Below are 24313 nucleotides of genomic sequence, written 5' to 3'. Positions count from 1 at the left end.
GCCGTCGTGCCGGGAGTCACAGGAAAGAGGCAGCAGCTTTGCACAGATCTGTATTGTTTTCTTTCTCTGCTCCCAGCTTGGGCAGGCACTCATTCAGGCTGGCTCAGACCTTCCTAAGTCACAGCACCCCTGTGGGTGTGAAGCCCCTCTCCTTGCAGAGGCACCGGTGTCTCCATCTCCTGCCTTGACATCCCTCTCCAGCTCGAATCCTACATTCTCACCTGCCTGCCAAATCATTCCATCTGTCTGTCCTACGGTGACCTGAAAAAAGTCCAGAATTATTTCTTAGATGCCCAAACTAGGTCTTTATCCTGACTTCTCTATTCTGTTAATGACACTGTCATGATCCCCGTTATCTAGGGAGTCATCTTTGGTCACCTCTGCTTAGGACCTTGTATCCCAGTGAAAGACAAATCTCGCCACATCTCCCTTTATGAGTTTGGTGTCCAGATCTAGCACAGTTCCTGGCTCTCAGTGCTTAATAAGTATTTGTTGAATGAATGAATGAATGAGTAGGTAAATGAAATGTCTCTTTCTTACCGTTCCTCATGGTCACCCCCCTAGTCCCAGCCCTTATTACCTCACACCAGCGCAATGAGAATACACTCTCTACTGGATGCTCTGCCTCTGACCTTTGTCATTTGTAGTTCATCCTGCTGCTGCCACCAGACAGGCTGTCCTTACATGTCCCTCCCTCTCACAACTGCTCTGTTTAAAACCTTTGTTGATTTCTCACTGGCTACCAGGCAAAATGCAAAATCACGAGCTTAGCTTTCAAGGCCACTGCACTCTGGCCCTAGTTAACGTCTTTAGCTTTCTGCCTAAAACTACAGCCACATTTGCAAACCCTCTGGTCTCTTCTCACACATCTGGCACTTGACTCTATGACCATCCTCAGGCCATTGCCTTAGTCTGGACTGATGTTCCCTTTTCTGGCTGTTCTCCAGGGGAGAGAGAATCTAAGCTAAGACCAGAAGCATGATTAGGAAGGAGCAGGACCACCATTCCTTTATTTAACAAGTACTTACTGAATTTCCACTCTGCTGAGAACCAGGCCTGGCCCAAACAGATCCATTCCTTGCTCTTGAGGAGAGAGTTAACTGCTTTGGATTACCCACATATTCTCCCAGACCCTGGAACGGCCTCACTCTGAGCCTCCTTGGTCAGACTGGACCTTGGGTCTTAGTCTGTGCCCTTGGTTTTCTAGCCACCTTTGGGCTGCCGTTTATCTCTAATGGTTGCCTTGGAGCTAGCTGACAGGCCAGGCCTATCTAACTTAGCTCCTTACTTGGGCCCCAGTTCCTGCAGGAAACCCCCTAGTTGGGATCAGACTTTGTGTTCTAGTCCCTTCCCCACTTCCTTGACCCAAACTCATACAGTCAGGCCTCCCAAGGACCCAGTGGCCTTCCAAACAGACTGTGGAGGCCTGACCCTCCCAGGCAACATCATGACACTGTGGGAAAGACCTGATTAGAATGAACAGCTTCAACATATAAAAATTTTTAAATAGGTTATATAGGTTATAGAACAGCATGTATTACATGGTCTCATTTTTAAAAATATTCTCCGTGGCCCTGACCAGTGAGGCTCAGGTGGTTGGACATTGTTTTGTAAAGTGAAAGGTCATTGGTTCAATTCCCAGTCAGGGCACATGCCTGGGTTATGGGTTTGGTCCCCAGGTTGGGACGCGTACCAGAGGCAACCAATGTTTCTCTTACATCAATGTTTCTCCCCCTCTCTTTCTCCCTCCCTTCCCCTCTCTCTAAAAAATATAATAGTAACACCCTGGCTGGTGTGGCTCAGTGGATTGAGCACGGGCCTGCAAACCAAAGGGTCACTGGTTCGATTCCTGTCAGGGCATATGCCTGGGTTTCGGGCCAGGTCCTCAGTAAGGGGCACTTGAGAGGCAACCACACATGGATGGTTCTCTCCCACTCTTTCTCCCTCCCTTCCACTCTCTCTAAAAAATAAATAAATAAAATATTTAAAAAATATATATAACAATAATAATAATAATCCTTCATGGAGAGGAATTTGGAAAAATAGAAATAAAATTTAATAGAGATGATTAAAATTCTTTGGTTATCAATGGTTTCTTATTTTTTTTCACAGCAATCAAATTTTTCTAGTAGAATATTTAAGAAAATCAACTGTGTGGCACAAAAATGATAGGATATTAAAACATCACTCTATATTTTATGTGTTATACATGTGAATTAATGACATAATACTTTTGTGATTTTCTATCTTGGAAAGTTCACCATTATGTTCCTTGCTAATTATCATTTGTTATACAGGGTGGTTTAGAAACACACAGGTTAGCATTTGTTTATAAAACTGAAAGTCCTCACTTCTCACACATGTGGCTGCCCAGGCCTCTGTGTGACAGCCACCAAATTGTGGCCTTTTTTAAAAAAATCAACCCCTGGACACATGAAACCCTGGATGCGGGAGTTCTCCCAGCCTGGCCTACAGAAGCTTAAACCAGAATTGCCACAGAAGCATCAAAACAATAGAATGTGATGTTGTGGATATCCCAGGAGGAAATAACGCTAGGCTGAAATGCATTTTTGCATCATTGACTTTCCCTGGTGGTTGAGCCCTGTTTATCTCATTTGGCAGATCTGCCTCAAAGTGCATGAACTATTTGTGCCTCAGTAGTTTCCAATAGATTGATTTTGCTAAGATTGCAAATTGGCCGTCTTGCACTGCAGTCTGCAGAAGCTATCTCTGGCTCAGCCTCAGCGTCCCAGGCACATGGAAACAGCAGCAGCCTCTGCAGCCACTGCAGCCACCGACAAAAGAGACCAGAGAGCTGTTCTCAGAGACAGTTCTCAAAGACAATGGTGCCTTAAACCTTGTCTGCAGCCGGGCAGGATAAAATATGGACATATAAGAAAGCAAACAAGGGTCGTTCCTGCTGTCTTTCCTTTCTCTTCTCATGTATTCTCCTTGGTATGTTCTTCCGCTTTCCCTCAAATCAATCTCTCTCTCTCTTACCTTAGCCCCCTCTTCAAAAGCAAGAAAAATAAAGATAACATTTAAAAAAAGAAAACATAAAATAAAGACTGATTTATAAAACAGTGAATGGTGAACTACTTACAATATAACCATCAGAGAGACAGGCAGATTGTAAAACTAAGCATACAATATGACATAGCTTTTTAAAAGTATACAGAGAAAAAAAGATTAAAAGGAAAAAAGCATGCCAAATGGGAATAGTGGTACCTTTGGGCAATAGGGATATACGTGATTTTAACTGGTTCCCCTTTAAATGTTTTTGTATTTTGAAAATTGTCTAAAATGATTAGTAGTATACTTATCCTCAGAAAGTTCTTATAAAAATATATAAAGTAATAATACACACCTAAATAAATAAAGTGGCCTATGCTTTTCATTCAGCAAGGTGTATTGGCTTCTGCCATTAAAAATAATAGAAACTGAACTCAGGCTAGTCTGGCAGCTCCTCAAAAAGTTGAACTTGGAGTTTCACATACCATATAGCTTATGATTCCATTACTTACCCAAGAGAATTGAAAACATATGTCCACATAAAAACTTGTACATGAATTGCCCTGGTTGGTGTGGCTAAGTGGGTTGGAGATTCATTCTGTGAACTGAAAGGTCGTGGGTTTGATTCCTGGTCAGGGCGCATGCCTGGTTGTGGGTTCTGTCCTTGATTGGGGCACATACAGGATCAATGTTTCTCTCTCTCACATCAATGTTTCTCTCCCTCTCTCACCCCCTCTCTTCCCCTCTCTCTAGCATGTTCTTGGGTGAGGATAAAAAAAAACCCTGGTACATGAATGTTCATAACAGCATTATTTATAATATCCTCAAAGTGGAATCAACTGATAAAGGGATAAACAAATTGTGTATCCAGCGGAATGTTATTTCATCCTAAAAAGGAACAAAATACTGATGCATACTACAGCAAGGATGAACATTGAAAACAGTATGCCAAGTAAAAGAAGCTAGACATAAAAGGCCATATATGGTATGATTCCACTGATATGAGATGCCCAGAATAGGCAAATCTATACAGACAGATATGATTCCAGTGGAGAAAAGGGGAAATGTGGGTTGACTGCTAATAGGTATAGCTTTACTTTTAACAGTGATGAAAATGTTCTGGAATTAGTTTCTGGCGATGGTTGCACAACCTTATGAATATACTAAAAACCACTGGCCTTGGACACTTTAAGAGAGTGAATATCCTGGTATGTGAATTACACCTCAATTTTTTTTTAAAACAGTGTGTCAATCACACTGTCTTGTCATTGCCAATGTACTTTTATTTGTCTCTCCCACTAGACTGAGCATCTTGAAGATAAGGTCCTGTCTTTGTTCTCTGGTTCCCCAGTACCGACTAGAGGACCTGGAACAGACCTATGAAACTGGTTAACTGAATAATTTGAGGGTTGTCTCCCCACAAGCCCAGGGCTCTGCTCCCACCCTGATGGACCACCTAGCTGTTCAGAGCCCTAGTCCAGGCGTAGTGTATTCAGTCTGGAACCAAAGAATGGAGCAGCCTATGGTTTGCACACCAACTGGTAGAATCACATCATTTAACACCATTGAGCCTTGTCCAAGCGTCACAGTGAGTTGAACGAAGGGGCTGCCACTGACCCCTCAGGGGTCCTCACTCTCCTCCTGTTGGCAGGTTCACCATGAATGACCCTCCTTCTTTGGAGGTGGTAAGCTGGGCTGCAGCAGATTCTTGGAGCCTGACTCTAGTACACTGTCTGGTTCTGCTGTATTTCTAATCAAGGTCAAATAAAAAAGCCCCCAGTTCTTTTGGAGTAAGGGGGAAACGAGAGGTATCTCTGTCCACTTCTCTCTTCTACAAGCTCCAGTTGCTTTCACTCACTTGGCCGTAGGACCTGGTTCCTTCATTTTACCCCCTTCTTACAGACAGAACCAAACAAACAGGCTGGCTGCACAAATACAGTCTAGATCGCCAGTTTTAAGAGGGCTCCAACATCCCTGGAAATAGGACTTTCCTAGACCTCCTCTCACAGACAGCCAGACGTGCCTGGTGAATCACTTGGTTCAGCCAGCTGGGAGAGCAGGCAGCGTGCTCCCTGAGGAGCACAGCACAGTGACGAGGGATGGTCACCACACTGCCATCCATGGAAGCAGGTCAAGATAAGCGAAGGCTTAGGAGACTGGTGTAGGAGACGGGCAAGCAAGTGTGGGGGCAGGACAGACATGCAGAGGTGATGGAGAAGGGGCTGTTATCTGATGGGCACTACTGCCATCTCCCCTCCTGCCCTTTCCCCACACTGTGCAGCGACTCTTGGTAAATGCTGACAAACTGTTATTAACTGTCCCAGGGCATCCATGTGACTCAGCTTGGCCCTGTTTAATGAGTTTCCTCAGTGAACTCTTCCAATCACCTCTGACAAAGCTTCCAGCAGCTTCCAGAATGTCAGTTATTCCCTTAACACCATTGTTGTTGATTTTTTAAAATCTTGTTAAGGTTACATTTGTTTAGTGAAGCTAGTTGCCCTATTTCTGAAGTTGTATTTTTTTTTTCTTCAGGCCATTTAATGATTTCTCTTCCTCTCTTGACATCCACCCCCTTTTCCTTCACCACCCTCTTTTTCTTCCTCTCTCCCTGCTTATTCCTTCTTCCTGGCTTTTATTGCTAACCCTAAAAATGATTGTTTTTTTCAGGTAAACACTTCAATAACTAACTTATTTCAGAGTAGTAAGTCTTCTAAAGTAAACTCAGCATATTCTAACTGATGACTCCCTGACTCCGCAGCTGCCTTCAGATGCCCCTCTCCTCTTGTAGCCCTCCCAAACCCCTGACCTAGGGCAGGCCATTCTATTAACACAGTAGAAGTGGAGAGAAGTACATTATGTACTTCTCATTTCTCTCAAAGGTCTACCCAGTTCTTATTTAAATGTCTTATTTTGACTATTTAATAGCATAAAGCAATCTCAAAGTGAAACCTTACATACTTGGTCAAATACAATGCAATTGTATAGAATTGTGATCCTATTATGTACACATGTTTGTGTCCAACCTACATCACAAGTGTTTTTAGATCGATGAACAGAGGCCTGTGACTGGACTCTGTGGGTTACCGATTTATGCTCATCTTGGCCCTGCTTCCCAAGCAGAGTGAACCCCACAGCTCCTCTCATTTTTTCCTGGCCCCATAGACTTCTGACCAACATCCACCAATCTCGCCAAACTTCCCTAAAGCACGGCTCCCAGCATTGACCTCTGGAGAACATAGAATTCTTGATCTAGCATTCCACAATGTTCAAATCAGTTCTGTGTCCTCAGTAATCTATACAGCACAAGAGTATAGATTCGCTTTTTCTCCTGCTCTCTCTTCTAATTCTTCACACTCATAGACCATCTGTGGGCTGCTTCCTCCTGCATGTTTATGATCCTGGTTTGTATGATCGACTCTCCTGATATTTTTGTTTCTCTCAAACAGCAGAAAGACTGCTGGGAATAATCTGATGCGCATGTAGAGAAAACAAGGGTTTACTAATAAGATTAAATCACATTTAAGCAGATTTTTAACAGTGTGTAGAGCACACTGCTAAGCACTGTTTGAAGCAAGCAGACACAAGACAGGACCTCATGGAATTTACAATCTGGTGGGGAGAGAGGATGAGGAATAAGACTATACACATATATATGAGTTCCTGCCAAACATGGTAAATTCCATGAGAGAGGAATGAATGAAGTGCTTGTGGGACTGGAAAGCAGGAGAACTCACATTTCCCTGGGGAACTGGGGACAAACCATGTGATATAAGAGAATGATTGGGATGGAGACCAGAGAGCCCTGAGCTTTACTCCAGGCTCGATCATTGGATGCACTGATAAGAACTTGGTGTTTCTCCTCCCTATGACAAGCCCACATAATTTACAGGGTCAGTGCAAAATAAAATTGTGGGGCTCCTTGTTCAAATATGAAGAATTTCAAGATGGTGAGAGCGGAACATGGGAGGGACCCTTCCCAGCACAGGTTGCATCTCCATGGACCTGGGCCTCCCTGGGCATCTGCTTCATCAAGGGTTGCCTTTGGGAGACAAGGAGCCAAGTGTCACCAGTGTCTAGCTCAGGGCCTGCTACTCAGACACAACAGTGAGTGACTGGACATAAGAATGAATTGAACAATGAGCTCTGGTGATTTCTTGGGTTGATTTCAGTGTTAAAGTTATTAGACATTGATTCTGAATAATTCTTGAAGACATTTGAGATGAGTCTTAAAGGATAGTAGGAATTTTCTGTTTTTCCCTCTTTCCTTCCTTCCTGTTCTTCCAGTATTTTCCCATTTAGCTCACAAACTCTAATGATAATGTCAAACTTTACAGTGAGAAATGCAACACTCACACAGACTGGAACCAGCACAGGAGTTCGACATCTGGGGGATGATGAGAAGACTTCGGCCTCATTTAAGATTCCTTGAGGCAGTTTCTCACTTATAGAGATGGCCTTGCCTGTAGATCAAATGTCCATGGGTAGAGTCCGGTTTTTCATTTTAAAATTATTTAGTTTTAAATGCATTTTTTAAAAATAAAATTATTTTGTTTTCTTATCATCGAACAATTTGATTGATGTTTTTAAAGAAAAACCAGAAAAATATAGATGAGCAAAAATACTCATAATCTCATTAGAACTATTAGAAATTGTTTTAATAGGATTGCAGTATAAAACTTGTTTTTAACCTACTTTTCCATTCAACAATATATTATGAGCATCTTTATGTGTTAATAAGTGTCACTTTACTCTTTCATTTTGCATGACTATTGGCATCGCAGCATATGGTTATGCTGTAATTTTTTTATCCAATCCATTTAATTGAATATTTGAATTGTTTTGATTTTTTTTTTTACTCTAAATGGTGTTGCCCTGAATTTGCTGGGTAGGCAGCTTACTTAGTTTCTCTACCTGTTATTTTCCTCCTGTGTGGACAACCTCAAGATAATTATAGTATCCCTCCTGGGCTTGTTGTGGGGTGTCAGTGAGTTAATGCAGGTAAAGCTCTTAGCGCAAGTACAGAATAGCACACAGCAGACTAGACGTGCTCGAGAAAAGCCTTTTTATTCCTTTTAGATCCAGAAGGAGCTGTCTCGTCTAGATCGTGGAGTAAGTTAATAGCAGAGTCCAGGAAGCGTGATTCCTAGTGCAGTGTTCTTTGCAAAGCAGCGGGAAGAGGTAGGTGCAAGTGGAGAGAGGCCTGGACTGGGGGTTCCCTAGATTGAATAGTTTTCTAGTGGTGTCCTGTCTCCTTAGTTGTAGAGTAAACTCCCAGGTGGCTAGGAGTTTTCTAAAATTTTATTTTTCTTTACACAGAAGAGGACAGCAGATGCTCACAAAAGGCTTGTCACTGTTACCTGACATCTAAGAACATTAGCAGATGGGCTTCCCATCACCCTCTTCAGTCATCAAGGCCTGTCTTTACCGTGCCACACACAGACTATTAACTGGGAACGTGCTCTGGCTGAAGAATTTTGCCAAGGGCAGCTGACCAAAGTCAGTTCTGTTCAGGCCAAGGATGACCGGGATGTCCTAGGGATGTGAGAAGCTAGGCATGAAGGGATCAAGTTCCAGGCCAGCTATTTGCTGGCCCTGTGACCTTGGGCAAGCAGCTTTCCCTCTCTGATTCCTTTTCTGAAACATGACAGGGGACTGGAGGAGATCAGGATGGTATTGCACAATGGTTAGCTCAAAATTCAATCTAGTCAAGTACTCTTCTCTCCCCTCACACATTACCCTGTTTTATTTTATCCACTCTACTTTTCACATTGCAGGCGATCTTGGTTATTTATTCACGTATTGATCTGCCTGTCTGCCCGACTAAATAAGAAACTGCATGAGGGGAGGGCCCTTGCCTGCTTGTTTTTTCTTCAGTGATCCAAGGGCCTAACACATGCCTGCCATGCAGCCCCTGAATAAATGTGTGCAGCATGAATGAACATTCAGAGCCTGGGTTCAAGTCATGATTGCAGCGCTTTCCGTGTAACCTCGAGAAAGCCACTTAAACCACACCTCAGTTTTCCTGCTTGGAAAAATAGGGTTTAATACCAGTGCCTCTGAAGGCTATGAGGATCAAATGAGAAAATATCCAGGAAGCATTAAGCACACTGGCTGGTATAGAGTATAATTGTAGTAGCAAACGTTTACATAGCACTACAGCCAGATAACGGAACTAAACGCTTTACGTAGGTTAATTATATTAATCTTTACTACATCCTACTATTATACCATTTTGCAGATGAGCAAACTGGGGCGTAGGCGTTAAGTAACATATACGGTCAAAAAACATATACGCTTAAGTAACATACATGACCGATGTTATTTTTTGCCCAAGGGTCCTTTCCAGCTTCCCGTGGGCGATCTTTCTGAACGGCCAGAGGGCGCGCTGCGCTAACCTCCAGACTAGCCCGCAGTCGGCCACCACAGAAAGGGTTATTGGTCCCCCGCGCGCGTTACGGGCCGGGGATCCGCGGGCCCGCGCTCTGCGCTGACAATACCGCGGGGAGGGGCGGCGGGCGCTACCTCGCCTCCTATTGGCGCACACGCCCCTTCCTGTCACTACCCGGCTCGGCACCGCCCCCTGGCACCGCCCGCTGCCAGAGTGCAGCCGGAGTGGACGGTTCCAGATGCATGCTAATGAGGGGGCGGCCGCCGCAGCCCATTGGCCCGCTGCGGAGTGTCGGTGAAGTCAGCGCCGAGTCCCAGAAAAACAGAGCGGGGCCAACTGCAGCGTGTAGTGCGAGTGGGGCAGGACGCGCGCTGCCCGCCCGCCCGCCTGGCGACCCGCAAGGTAAGCCCGCGCCAGCCTCCTGCCAGCCCGCTCTCACCCGATCTGTGGCGCCGGCGCCGGGGGCGTGCGCCAGCCCGGCCCCCGCGGGCGGCGCCTTTGTTCCACGCTCGGAGGAGGCGCGTTTAAAGGGCCAGCTGTTGGAAGGACTTGGGGACCCCCTCCCCCAGAGCATCCCCCGTAGTCCCAGGGAAATCATGGCCCTCCTCGGCCAACCCTCTTTCCTGCCAGTCTTTCAAGGAAAGTTCCCCAGGGTGCGGGGGTTCTGGGAGATTCCAGGGCTTTTTTTTGGTGGGTTGGGGGGTACGTGCGATCATGGCCTCTGCCAGGAAGGAACGTCCTCCTGCTTCAGGCTGGCTGCAATATGGGTGGGTGGAGGCGATATCAAAGCCCGGGGTGGGTTTGCTCTGTAAAGTGAAACTACCGAGGAGAGGCTCCTCTGCTGCAGCCAAGGGAGAAGGGAGCGAGCGCCAGGATGGAGGCATCTCAGGTGTTTTCATTCATCAGCATCCTTCTGGAGGGGAAGGCGGCGGGAGGGGCCAAGGACGGCCGGTCTGGCCTAGGACCCACCAGAACGAGTGTGTGTGTGTGTGTGTGTGTGTCCGTGTGTGTCCGTCCGAGGACACCGTGTCTGCCCATCTGCCCGTGATCCTTCATCCTCTAGAGTGACTGGCAGCTCATCGCCGAGATGGACTTAAATCAAATTCCCCCGACATCCCCGGCTCTCCCCTCGCTGCTTTCAGACAAGGCTTCCTTGATAAGCGGTAGCCCCATTCAAGATAGAGGCGAAAAGAGGCTTGAAGTCATTATGTTCCTTGCATGGGGGAATGTGCTGTCGAATTCTGCATCCCCCAGCATCTGCTGTCGTAAGATGGCTTTGAAATTCACCAGTGCATGCTTTCTTAAGGCAGACAGAATTTATTACGCTATTACATTGCTACGTAAAAGCAAAAGGGATCCATCCCACTGAGCGTGGCTCCTTTTATCTAGACCCTGGTTTTTTCTAGCGTGTCCTGGCCGAGCCTTTGGATTTTTGTTTTAAACTAAGCGCTGAGATGCTCCTGTTGTCAGAGAGCCGACCTGCTGAAATTGGCTGAATTGATTTCATTGTCAATAGGAGGAAGGTTCACTTACAGACATCATGGAACTAAACGGCATGCCAGGCATCTGACATTGCCCTCACTTGCGCCCTTTTTCCTCTCATAATCGAAAGGATGGTTTGTCTGAACCCACTCACCTCTGGTTTTTGAGCTCCTCTAGATCCAATTCTGTGTTTTTGGCTTAATGGTGATCAAAGAGAAGGGGGTTGATTAAGAGGGATGAGCACCACATGGGGACAACAACCTTAAAGACAGAAAACACATACTGGATATTTGGGGACTCCAGATCTAGAGCCTTAAAGAGACATAGGTGAGATAGATGGCTATGAAGTGAGGGGTGTGTGTGTGTTGGCTGTGAGGTGTGTTTTGGCTGTGAGGGAGGGGTGGAGGAGGAGGATGCTGCCAGCAAATTTCTGCCCTACGCTCTTGATGCTGCCTTAAATAGGTCCTTGCCAGCCAAGCTCCAGGGGTGTCTCAGACTCCCGCTGTTGGCCAGAGGGGTTCACAGGGAAGGGGGTTGGTCTGTTAGTACCTTTGCCCTGGACACTGTTAGAGTTGATAGTTAGTGAAAGGTTAGTTCTGCAGGGATTGCTGAGAGCTCATTTCTTAGCTGGAGAGCCCTGAGTTGAACTAGCTCTGGTGACTTCCCTGCAGGGTATTAGCAACTGAAAAGAAATGCTTTCTACCCCACAAGGTGAAGAGAAGGGAGGGTATTATCATCTTCCACTGGATACTTACCCGCTGTTGACTTTCTCCTCTTAACTGCATTTAAAAATTCTAGTTGGAGAGTTGCTGTGAACTTTTCAGAAGGAATTGGGCATATTGTGGGGTGGAGTAGGCCTTATGGGAAAGGATGAACAGAAAAATGCCCATTACTGGCAGGACAAAGAACTGTTCAGCTCTCCCCTTTTTTCCCCTCTCCAAAATAGAGTTCAATGTGGGTAACAGTCTGGGGTTTTCTTTGCAAAGAATGAATAGTCAGGGTTCAGGAAAGCAAGCTTTTACTAGGCAGCATTAGTAAATCAGCTGGTCATCTAGATTTAGTTCTGGACCTTTCCCTGGACATGGAAATGGATTTGCTGTAGAGGGCACTCATTGGTAATTTAGGATTTATTATTTGTCTATGAAAAAGGAGATGGATGGTCTCAAAAAGCTTTGGTGAAGGACTTCTGGACCAGAGGCAGGACAGCTGGCTTTGATTCTGGCCACCAACCTGCTTTGGCCTTTGGGCTAATAGGGGCTTCTGTCCTCTGAACCTTGGTCCAGAGGAGGGCTTTTGAGCAGACTGTTTTCCGGGGTTCCTGATAGCATTACTGTCCTTAGAATCAAAGATACAGTTTGTGGTGCCTTCTTTAGATTCTCTTCTGTTTGCTAAGCTGATGTTAAATCCACAATCTTGCTGAATGGCATGAAAGAAGCATTGTGAGACTCAGACTTCTGTTGGATTAAGACTCACCTTTTTCTTGATTAGTGTGACTCTTGAGGTTTTACTGTATGTAAACAATTCAGAGCTAGAACTGGCCAGGGAGATAGGCACAGACCTTCAGAGTGGGTAGTTGGCTGGGAAGATGGGGGGAGGGGAGGATGATAGAATGCTGGGAGAAGGGAGTTGCTATTATTAATTCTCTCTTTCTGTGTATGCTTAACTCATGGTTAACTTATGGTCATACAGGTAACTGTTTAGATATTTAGAACCTGAGAATTGGAAGAGACTTCTGTGATTGTCAGGTTTACCCTCCTTCCCTGAGTAATTCGATGGGTTGTGAGGTTTGCTGATTTGTCTGAGGTCATGCAGCTAGCAAAATGCAGAGCTGGGGTAGAATCCCAGATGGGTATAGATTCTAGGTTTTGTATTCTAGATGTGTCTTTAAAGCTCCCTCCTCCTCCAACAGAAATGATTCTAAGATGGAGTAAAGTGAAGACGTAGGGGCTGAGGAAGGGAGAAATTGGAGGCTGGAGAAACAGCCTGGGGAGGAGGTTGGGGGCAGGTCAGGTGGGGAAGGAGAAAACACAGACACTAAGCTTGGAGGAGAGAGTGGAGCTGGAAGGTGGGGGCTCTATCAGCTGTGAAATAGCAGATTTCTGCATCCCTTAGAGTGAAGTTAAGTGTGAAGAGGCTTGGCCTACACAAGGCTGTGAGCATGGGTGAACTCAGAATCCACCCTGGGCCTGGGACTAACTTGGAGTCTCCTTGGGATCTGTCCTTTGACCCTCAAACTGGAGTGTGGAAGCTGCTTTTTCCCAGGGCCAGCTGAGGCCTTTGGATCCACTGGGGCAGGAATTTGAACATGTGGGAAGTCAGGTGTGCCAGTGGTGATGCTAGAGAATGCTGAGGTTGGACCCAGTTTTGCTGAAGACCCATTTTTTTTAATGCAGATACTGAAAAAAGTTTTCCATGGAATTTCTTTTCAACTTGAGCAGCATTTTCTCCTCTGACTTTCCTTGCACTTTGTGTGAGGTAGTGTTTCATGTACTCTTTTTCAGAGGAGATACCTGGAGATGACTGACTTGTTGGATTGTAGCTCATCTGGGGGAGCTTCTGGCCTATGACGTCAGCTAAGTCTCCGAATGTTTCGACAAGCAATCAGACAGTGGTTTACCAGATCAGTAACCGTTCGAAGGTATAATAGGTGATAATACTTTGAAGTCTATAGCCAAGCCAACAGCTGGCCATGTACAGTAAAATTTACTTGGCTAACTCTGCAGGCCTAGAAAGTGTCTCTGGATTTTAGTGGTTCCTTCTTTTTGTGGAGGGTCAGGCATGCGTGTCTGTCCCTGTACCTCACTGTCTTCCCATCCTTTCCCACATCTTCCTCTTCTGAACATTTCTTTTTCTCTCCTATTGTGTCTTTTTCCTTGTCTTCCTCCCCATCCTTTCTTTACTGCCAAGGATGTAGCTTTGTAGTGTATTTTAATAAATTTATTGTCATTAAAATTTCATGTTCTCTGTTCTTAATTTGAAATCAGCTGAGTTCAGTCTTTCTGAATGTGTGTACATGTGTCTTACACACAAAACCAACAAACCAAACCCAATTAAATTGCTTTTTACTTCTGTGTGGTCTTCCGTTGACCCCCCCATTCTCCCTCTTCTGTGGTCAGTAGTGTCTCTTTTTAGAAAAAAAAAATTCCCAGCTCACTGTCATGTGGCTATTGTTTTTATAACAGACCAGCTATAACAATGGAAAAAGTTTCCACCCTTGTACTGTGGACACAAGGGACACTCTCTCCCAAGAGATGTGCCCTGTTTCTTGACTTCCTGCCCTGGAAAGCGCATCTGTAGTGTAGTCTCTGACAGAGGCCTGCACTGTGAGGGGTCGGGGGTCCTGATGGTGGAGCGGGGGATCTAGTTGCTGATTCGTGTAATGTGTGGAGTAGGGGAGCAGTACTCTTTAGGCCTTGAAAGTGTCTCTGTGAATACTTTAGTCATTCCCCCTGAAAAATTCACTGCGATGGTTTTTCTTTGTCCCCCCAGGTGGAATTAACCCTCCCACCAGGAACAGGACTGAGACCCCTTTGGAAAAGAATGGATTGCTTCTCATCTTTCTGATGAGTGTTGGTTAGGAACCAAAGGGTGTCTTGTGGTGACACAGGGAGGGTAGGCTGCCACTGGCAGGTTGCTAGTGTGAAGTCCCAGATACTTTGATGGATGCATGCTATATAGCCCTTTCAACCTTTCTTCTGACTGATTAATTACAGAGAAGATTGAGTCGTGGTGCTCATGGTCCTTGGGAAGTTTAGTGTGTAAAGTGGGCTTCTTAAGCAAGATGTTCCCTTGAGTCTCCCATTTTTTTAAAGATTTTTTATTTATTTATTTTTAGAGAAGGAAGGGGGAGAGAGAGAGAGAGAGAGAAACATCAATGTGCGGTTGCTGGGGGCCATGGTCTGCAACACAGGCATGTGCCCTGACTGGGAATCAAACCTGCGATGCTTTGGTTTGCAGCCCACGCTCAATCCACTGAGCTACACCAGCCAGGGCTGAGTCTCCCATTTTTATGTTAAAAATTCTCAGGAGTTTTGTGTTCTATAATATGGGCTGCTTTTAGCACAAAAGCATTTACAATGCTTTACTGTTGAGTACAGTTGATGGTCCAGGAAAATGTGTTTCTACTGGGCCTCCACCTGCCCATGTGCACTCTAAAGATGCACAGCAGGTCCGTCCTCCAGCTGGAGAAGCCAGCAGTGGGGCAGGCACCGTGTTGAGTGGTGTCGAGGACCTGCTCCAGCCTTTTCCACCGGCTCTGGCAGACCCACTGAGATCCCAGTCCTTCAGAACTCTTCCCTGTCCCCAAAGACCAGGTTCTCCCCAATGCCAGGACTTCTCCCCTCACCAGAAGACCTTATTCTCTGTCATCTAGAGGACTCCTCCTTCTCTTTTCAGGCTCCCCTCACATCTAAAAGAGGCTATTCTTCCTGCGTTTGCTTTTTAGCAACAGCTGGTTTCCTGTCGGGCTTCTCCACCAGGTTCTGAGATCTGGCAAGGGAGAATCTGCGTTTCATCTTTTAAAATACAATTTTAATTTGTATCGAAGTCATATATGTACATATGAAGTTCTAAAAGTCAAATAACGGTGTCCTCCTCCTCATCCTGGTGATCTGCTTCCCAGAGTCAGTCACTGAACACGAACGATTTTCTGTTACTGAGGTAACAGATTACCCCACCCTAGTGGCTTAAAACAACAGACCTTTAGTTTATATTACAGTTCTGTAAGTTAATAGTCTGAAGAAAGGGTTTCACTGGGTTAAAATCCAGGTGGTAGCGAGGCTGCATCTTCTTTTGGGAAGAATTTTTCTTGCTTCTTCCAGCTCTCGAGGTTGCCTGCATTCCTTGGCTCATGGCCTTCTTCTTCCGCCTTCAAAGCCAGTGGTGGCCAGATGAGCCCTCCCATGGCATCCCTCTGTCCTTCTAACATAGTCACATCTTCCTCTGACTCCGTTCTTCCACCCTCTTCACTTTTAAGGATCCTTGTGATTATTTCAGGCTTACCTGGATAATCTAGGATGCTTTCCCTGTTTTGATTAGTTGGTCAGCAGCTTTAATTCCCCTTTGCTGTGTTTGCAGGTTCAGAGATTTGGATATGGACATCTTTAAGGGGCTGTTCTGCCTACCACAATCACTTCCAGTGTTCTTAGTCGTTTCTCCTTATATTGCTATTGTATTTGTAAGTTACCTGCTTACAATATTGGTTCTTGATTGTTCATTTTAAATGTTAGTTCTTCATGTCCTATTATGGATTAGAGGAGCCCTTATTCCTCTCTTATCACTTCCCTTCTCCACATCCTCCCCGTCCTTCCCATCATCCCATCACAGTTTCTGGTTATGTCGATATTCAGTGCTTACATTAGTTTGATTGTGTAAATTGTGCTCATGGCCTTAGCCATATAATGATATTTTCTGTCTTGTACATTTTTTCTTTGAGTTAATAATTACTTTCTTTTTTCTGTTTATTTAGTTTTCTATGTACATATTACAAATTCCCACTTTCTGATAATGTTTTAAAACATTTCTGTTTATGACATATGTTTCTTTTAATTTTATTAAGTACTTTTGCCTTAGAGACCTTGCTCCCAGAGGCCTCATTTCCTCTCCTCTATTCTGTGCCACTGACTTCTGGGCCCGGGGATTCCCTTGTCTTGTTCTGGGTTGTAACCTGTTTCCTCTTCCTCGATTTATTCCTCCAGGAGTTCCTGAGAGGGTCTGTGGAAGCTGATCACTTCAAACTTGCAAGTCTAAAAGCACCTTATTCTACATTCACAATCAGTTCGTGGTTTTATTTGTCTAGAACTTTAGGTTGAAAGCCATTTTTCCTTAGAATTTTGAAAGCACTGCTGTATTGTCTTCTAGCATCCAATAGTGATGTGAAAAATTTGGATGCCATTCTTGATCATGTATGGGTAACCTGCCTTTTTCTTGCTGAAAGTTAGAATCCTCTCTCTCTGTATTTGGAGTTTTCTTGCTTTAAAAATTATTGTGCTGCATCCTTGGCATGCTCTTTTGAACTGAAGATTTATATCCTTTAATTTTTGGAAATTCTCTTATGTTTTCTTTGACAATTTCCTTTTCTCCATTTTCTGCGTCTGTCTCTGGAACTCATATTAGTTGGGTGTTGAATTTACTGGTTCAAGTTTATAATTTTAAAATCTCTTTTTTAAATTTTATTTTTGTTTTACTTTTAGAGTGATATCTTCATCTTTATTCTTTTTTTTAATTTTTAAAATTTATACTTTCATGGTTTTGCATGAAACATCCTTGCAAGTTTTATTTTTTAGAACTCCCTTTTCTCCAAATGCTCACTTTTCTGTCTTCTTTCTTTTTAAAATACATCCTGTTCTTATTTCATGGGTCCAATCAGTTCACTTCTAATAGGTTTTTGTTTGTTTTCCTGCATTTTTCTGCTGTTCCCCACATTGTCTTTGTTCCCTCCAAGTCTCTTTTTCTGCTTATTTTGGTTACTGTATCTCCTCCCATTGGAGCCATCCTTCCATGTATGCTGATCACTGAGTTGTCCATTTGTATTTTAAGAGTGGACACCAAAATGCTGATAGGGCATCTGTGACAAGGAAGGAGTTGTTAATTTCAGCATAGGGTGATCCAGCACAGAGTCCCCCGCCTTTTTTTTTTTTCCCATTGAGGGCACTTAGATGCCAGTGTCTGTAGATCCTTTCTCTGTGGATGTTGGGTTTTCCTGGAGTCTGCCTGGGGTTGGAATAGGCTGGTTGTTCCCCATTCTGGGAGCCTTGTTTGGGAAGTAAGCTGGGTTTTCCCTTCAGTGTGTGTAGACTTTCACTCAATCCATCTATTTTCTGAAAGTTGCCTCCCTCTCTCCTTACCTCCCTCAGTTGTGCGTCCCTCCCTCACCTGTGTCTGAATTTAGAGTGTCTAGTGTGAATTGCCTAAACAGTGAACTGCCACCTTCTGCCAGCTAAGGAAGGAGAGTTGCCAGACTGAGCAGATTTCAGAGCGACTCTGGGGTCTGATTGCTCTTTGCACCAACTTTTAGCAGGCTGTCCTCTCTGTAGACCCCCTCCTGCTTCTCACAGTCCTTGGTGCCTCCAATTCCTGAGCCTTCTCCTGTTTCTGTGGCATAAGTTGTGACTTGTTGAATGGTTTTCTCCCGCTTGCACTTGGCAGAGCAGATGAAGCAGAAACCTAAATCAGCCACTGCACGGTGGTCAGCCCTCTGTCTTGCAGAGTTCTGTTGACATGCCTTGTGTCCCGTTGTGTCCTTTCTGCTAAAAAAAAAAAATCCCTTTCAGTGTGGTTTTAGGAGAGAGCAGAGATAAATATGGCTGTTCAATTCTCTGATTTGACCAGAAGTTTGTTTCATCTCTTTATTCAAGCCCTTAATTGGTGCCTGATATGTAGTATATTCCCAAGAAATGTATGTTGAGTGAGTGAATGCGTGTTTTTAGACGGTATACACATGGTTAGTCATCAGATTTCAAGAGTCTCAAATACACAATCCTAGAAAAATAAGTCCATGGTTTATTCTGAGATAGACATAATACCAGGCAGATCGGGCCACTCTTCCCATGCTATCCAGTAAGAAGCATCAGGGGACAGCTTATAGAGGTGGGCAAAAGTAGGTTTACAGTTGTTCATGGGGGAAAAAGACATGCAGGTTCTGATTATTACAGCAGCTTTATCAACTCAAAAGAGTGTCACAATGCAACTGTAAACCTACTTTTGCCCACCCCTGTATAGATTTTTGAGCTGGTGAGTGATGAGGCCCAGGTGCTACCTCCAGCCCTGTTACTAACTTCTTGGGTCACTTTGAGAAGTCATTTAACCTGTCTGGATCTTGGTTTCTTCAACCTTAAAATGAGCCAAGATTTGATTCAGTTCACTACACTGAGTATGTACTATGTGCAAAGTATGGTGCATACAATTGTTATAGCTCTTGTCAATGAATTGATTGTGTTTGGTTTGTCTCTTTCTCCTGATTGTGGTTTGGTGCTTTGCACAGAAGGAAGGACTCTGAATTTGACCTCTTACTTTTTCTAGACTATGGGCTTCTTTTGAGGACCGTATTGAAGTCATCTTTATATTTCCTGTGTCTGCTACAGTTCTTAGTGCATAGGAGGTGTATGGTAAATGTTAGGTTTTTCCACTTAGAAATATGGAAATATGTGAGTTGCTCTGCAAGAATCCCCAGACCCTACAAAAGAACAAGGCCTTGCTATTGGCTAATTCAGCTGCTCACTGCCTGGCTCACCTATGGAGTCTGGGGACTCCAATGTGTTGATCTTAGAGTTAGCAGACATAGCAATTCTGGACCACAGCCCTGACCATGGACGATTATTTCCCCCAGACAGATCATAGTTATGTATTTAATCAGCCTTACACTGTTATGAGTTAATATCAGATTGATCCTAACTAAGAAATGAACTACAGATATAATTTTGTGTTTATAGAGTTTAAAAATATTTAAGTGCTTTGTCATAACTTATTTTGGTTTTCCAAAACCTGTGAGCTAATGTGCCAGGACCGCTAAGTAGTCTACTAAGGGGTTGATGCTGGGCTATGGGAGTGCAGTGAGGACCAAAGAGAAATGGCTCCTGCCATCCAGGAATTTATAGACCAGAGCTGAGTTTTCCAATATGGTAGCCACTAGCCATGTGTGGTTCTTTCAGTTTAAATTAATTAAAATGAAATACAATTTAAAATTCAGTTTCTCAGTCACACTGGGCACATTTCAAGTGCTCAGTAGCTACGTGAGACCGGCGGCTGCCGTGTGGATAGCACACACAGGAACGTCTCCATCGCCTCAGGAGGTTCTCTTGGGCAACACTGGACTGCAGAGCTAAGAAACAGCTTCTACACCAGGCATCTGGTTAGCTTTGTTTCTCAGCTGAGGCAGAAAAAAGTCATTTGTTTAAGGTCATGGGGCCGGATGAGCTTGAGCTGGGAACAGATCTCTTGTCTTGGAGTTTGGCTCTCCTGCACCAAAAGTGAGCTCGGGGAGTAGGGTGACTGAGAGAGTGGTCTCTGCACTCAGGCTGCTTGGGTTCACCTCCAGGCTCTGTGGCTTCCTGGGGCAGTTACTGCTCTGTGCCTCAGTTGCCTTGCTTGTCAAATGGAGAAAATAATAGTACCGACCTCACAGGATTATGGGGCGGATCAGATAATCCAATAGTGCAAGCCTTTAGAACTGTGCCTGATACACAGTAATCACTCCACGTTGCTGGTTGCTATATTGAGAATGAGAAGTTATTGGTAGAGTCTAGGAGGCGTTTTCAAACAGGAGACTGTGGAATGGGAAAAGAACCTTGGCAGGCGAGGCCGTGTTTGTAGAACTAAGCTGGAGAAGGACACAGAACTGAATGTTTCTAAGCCAGGGGCTGCTTTGGTCACGTGAGCTGAGGTGAAAATGCCAGCATGTTCCTGAGGCCTCTGAATTCCCTGTACTCGGAACAAGGATCCTTTTGATCTTTCCTTCTTCCTGGTCTGTCCCTGCCAGCAGCCCTTTCTTCTGTCCCCAAACATCCCTTCTCCCATCTCTGCACCTCCACCTTGGAGGGGTGGGATCACAGACATTTACCATCACCCCCGTGGAGCACAGGGATTTGCCAAAGGAGGGCAGAAGAGAGAAGGGGCAGAAGCCCAGGTAGTTGACCCTGGCCCTTTCTTTGAGGTTTCTATTGCATGGTGATTTGCATTCCCATCATTGCTCAGTCTTGCAAGCAGGTCTGTCCCATGTCTCAGGGTGTCCTAAGGTGCCCCCTTTTGCTGGGTGAAGAGGAAGAGAGCTCTGATATTAGCCCCAGGGATGGGAAGGTACAGCGTTGGATAGGTGAATCTCTGCTTATATGTGGACCTTTAGATTAGGAAGTGCTCAGTAGCCACATTTTCGTTTTGTTCATTAAACAACTGTCAATGAACAATGGAGACATGGGTATTGCCCTCCTGGAGTTGATTTCTTCATTAACACCAAGAAGGCTAGGCTCTTATCTTCTCCAGCAGGCATTCATTGTTTCAGGTTTTGAAGTAGGAAGGTTTTAGTATGACAAAGTGGGTGTCAGGGGTGGGGCAGTGAGGGCACACTAGACGTGATAACCCATGGGCAACTCGCCTCACCCAAGTGCGGTACACAGGGCAGAGAGCACAGAGAGGCCAGTGACGGACTCAGGAATGACCCGGGAGGAGACTTTTCCTGACAACCTGGATTGTCAGTGTGCCATAAAAAAATAGCCTGAGTACCCATAACCAGTGACCAAGAGTAGTGAGTACTTGTGCCTTAACCTATAACTGGCTCGGCCAACCTCATTCCCTTTTGGGCCTTTCCATCATGGGTGATGTTTGAGCTCATAGCAGCTGTGACAGGAATGGGCGCTTAGTTAGATCCCGGAATTGTCCTCCTGCCTGATTGTCAATGAGAAAACTCATTACTCATTTATATAATGCCTTATGCATCGATTGTTAACATCAGCCTGCAGGCTGACCTTTGAGCTTAGTTTCCCAGTATGAAGGGTCACTAGCACATACCTTGTGAAATCCAAACAGTTTCTCCTATTGCCTGGATTTTGCAAGGAACCTGGTGTCTGTGCACATAAGCAGTTTCCTTGACCAACAGGTGAATAAGTAATATATTGGCAGATTGCTTCTCTACTTAGTGTTTGTCTGTGGTTGGGGCAGACCTAGTATTGGGTGACTATTTCCTGTGAGCACAGAATGATGGTCAGGGGTTGTTTATAACAAAACAGCAGGGGGAAAGTGGAAACATTTGTGTGGTGCGCTGATGTTAGATGGCTGTGACATACACACAGCGCTGACTCTCCCTTGCTTGGGCCTCTCTTTATAGACAGTGCACATGGAGGCAGGTGATAAGAGACTGGGCGGGATCAGGAAGCCAGGGATGAGGTTAGAGAGGCTGGAACTGGAGCTGGGAGATCTGAGCCGCTGCCCCAGTGGCCCGGGCAGTGGGCTCGAGAGCAGGCCAGGGATCCGGACGGAGAAAGCACGGCAAAAGCAGGAACTGGGCTGCTGTAAGCAGGACAAAATGAGTAAGGCTTGGAGAAAGCAAAATCCCACCAGGGACAGAAGATAGAGTAGCTGGAGAAAGCTGGGATTCAGCAGAGCCGGGGACCTAAGCAGGTTTGGTGGTGGTTGCTGAAAACCAGGTTGCCAGACCACGAGCCTTGGGCCAAGGCAGCCTCAGGCCTTTGAGGACTATTTCATTTGCTTTGTGGGGCCTTTATGCTGGACACGGTAAATTAGGGAGCCAGCACTGGCAGGTGTGAGGGGGTGAGGCCCCCCAGGAGCTGGGAAATGTTAGTCATGCCTGCGCACTGATAGAAGATACAGCTCCTCTTCAAGACAGCTGCTGCAGGAGGAGCCCTGCCGCCCGCCAGCCTGCATTACAATCTATGGTCCTGCCTTTGTCTTTAATTATTCAAGTCACGGGCTATTTAAACACTCACCTGAAGCATCATTGTAAATAATTTTCCCTCCCTGGAGTCAGAGAAGCTCCCACAGAGAGGAGTTTCGTGGCTGTGGTTCTAGAGTCTCCAGGTTGCTCCCTTAAGGAACCTGGGCAACCAGCAAATCCAGAGGAGGCCCTTGCCAACAGTGTGCACCTCCAGACTGCCTTTTAGATTGGCATTTTCTTTTGTGTGGATCCTTAATTCGGGAAGTATAGGGTATTCCTTTCCATCATTGTAGGCAAGGAAGAAGCTGCGCTGTTAGGTGATGTAAAATATTTAACATACTCTTTAAAAAATTAAACTGCCCAGGAGGCTTTGATTGGTGGTGCCCATGGCAACATGCATGGTTTTCAGGAGTGTCTTCATGGGGCTTTGGGGCTCCTCAGAAGGGGTGGGGGCCTGTCTCTCAGAGGACTGGGCAGTGGCAGGGCTGAGTGACCCTGCAGAGGCACGAGGCTGGAGGTGGTCTTGATAAGTGAAGAGAAGTAAATGCGAGGAGGAGAACGTACCCTCCTTTGGTGGCCTGTTCATTCATTCCATTTTATCGGCTTCTGTTAGTCCCGGCACTTACGCCTCTCCATCCAGCCTCGGGACTTCTGCCGGTGCAGTTGCCTTAGCCTGGAGTGTGCTTTCCTCTGCCCACAATCTGAAGTGCTGCCCACCCTTCAGATTTTGCCTGCAGCAGCAAAGAAGGAAGCCTCCTCTGACCCTCCGGAGCAGGTTAAGCGCACATGTGTGAGGCTCATGATTTGGTGGCTCTGGACACAGCATTCTTCACAGCATCCGTCTCAGCTGCTTTGTCACACGTGTTTAGAAAATCATCTTTTGCCTGTCCAACCCCACCTGTGTAGGATCCACGATGACAGGGGCCAGGGCTGTTTCTCGTCACCGTTCTACCCTCAGAGCCCAGCATGTGCCTGGCCCATTGTGGCTAGTCTCTATCTGTGGAGTGAATTAGTTCATTTCTTAAGTTCTGGGTTCTGTTTTGGGAATACGAAGAGAATAAAACTCCCTCGCTGTCCTCACATTGTTTCCAACATCGGGTGAACCTAAGACACCCATGGAGAGCAGGAAGAAAACATTATCAGTTCAAGTTCTATTTATTCTTTAATTCAAATATAGAACAACGTAGCTTTCCTATTTATAACACAGATTTATAATTAACTGGTAAGTGAGCATGCTCAATGCTATTTTACTAATAGGAGGGTGTGATCAAAAAGTTTGGTGACCGTGGTCTGAAGGGGGAGGTAGGCACATGGAAGGATTTTTATGCCAAAGTGTGATAAGCAGTAAGTTAGGGCAAGTACAGGGTGCAGTGGGGGCCACCCAGGAGGGGAGCTGGAACCGGACCCGAGGAGGCCATTCCTGGCAGAGGGCCCAGCACATGCAAAGGCAGGGCGGCATGAGAAGGCTTAGCGCCTTGGGAGAGGGACATGTATTTTAATAAGGCTGGAGGAGAAGGCAGGGAGAGTGCCTGCTGGAAGCCCCTTCTGGTATTGGGAGGGACGGAGCACTGGGAGTGCCCAGATGGGTGAGCCTGGGCCCTTGTCTGCAGGATGGACATAGTCTAGTAGGACACAAAGACTTGTGCCAATGTGCTTAGGAGAGCAACAGCACAGTAAGTACCGGGAATTCAGCAGAGGGTGGATATTTTGGTTAGCAGGGATCAGGCCGTCATGCTTTTAAAATCCCATGCCCAAGGTCACCCCCCCACCCCCGCCCCCGCCTTCATTGCAGAAGGGGAAAGGAGAGGCCCGGGGCTGACTTGACGCTTCTTTCAGGCCCATCTCAGGGTTCGACTTCTCCATAAAGTTCTCCTTCATCTATCCCCACCCGGTGAGATTTTTACCTTAATGTCGGGTAGACCCTGCCACAGACTCTGCTTTCTGGGTTACAGAATTGTATGTGAGCTAGAAAATGGAGCGTGGTATATGTAAATGTGCGTATTGGATGGATTTGCTTACCTGTGTAATCGTGTACACGCCTTTCTTTT

The 24313-nt window shown here is 45.6% G+C and overlaps 1 protein-coding gene across 33 annotated transcripts in view; it reads left to right on the top strand.

Moving 5' to 3' along the window:
• The first annotated feature begins 9676 nt into the window (after window positions 1–9676).
• Window positions 9677–24313, top strand: part of SORBS1 (sorbin and SH3 domain containing 1) — a 223791-nt gene continuing 209154 nt past the window's right edge. For 6 of the 33 annotated variants that reach the window (XM_036027046.1, XM_036027044.1, XM_036027038.1 and 3 more), the window contains exon 1: window positions 9687–9802. The gene's annotated coding sequence lies outside the window, so the exon portion shown is untranslated. Of the gene's footprint in view, window positions 9803–19751; window positions 21758–24313 lie in introns of those variants that run through there. The other 27 variants (XM_036027048.1, XM_036027041.1, XM_036027037.1 and 24 more) reach the window with 16 other exon arrangements.

The sequence above is a fragment of the Phyllostomus discolor genome, chromosome 5 (genome assembly GCF_004126475.2).
Source record: "Phyllostomus discolor isolate MPI-MPIP mPhyDis1 chromosome 5, mPhyDis1.pri.v3, whole genome shotgun sequence".
NCBI classification, from domain to species: domain Eukaryota; kingdom Metazoa; phylum Chordata; class Mammalia; order Chiroptera; family Phyllostomidae; genus Phyllostomus; species Phyllostomus discolor.
This window is presented reverse-complemented; position numbering and strand designations above follow the sequence as displayed.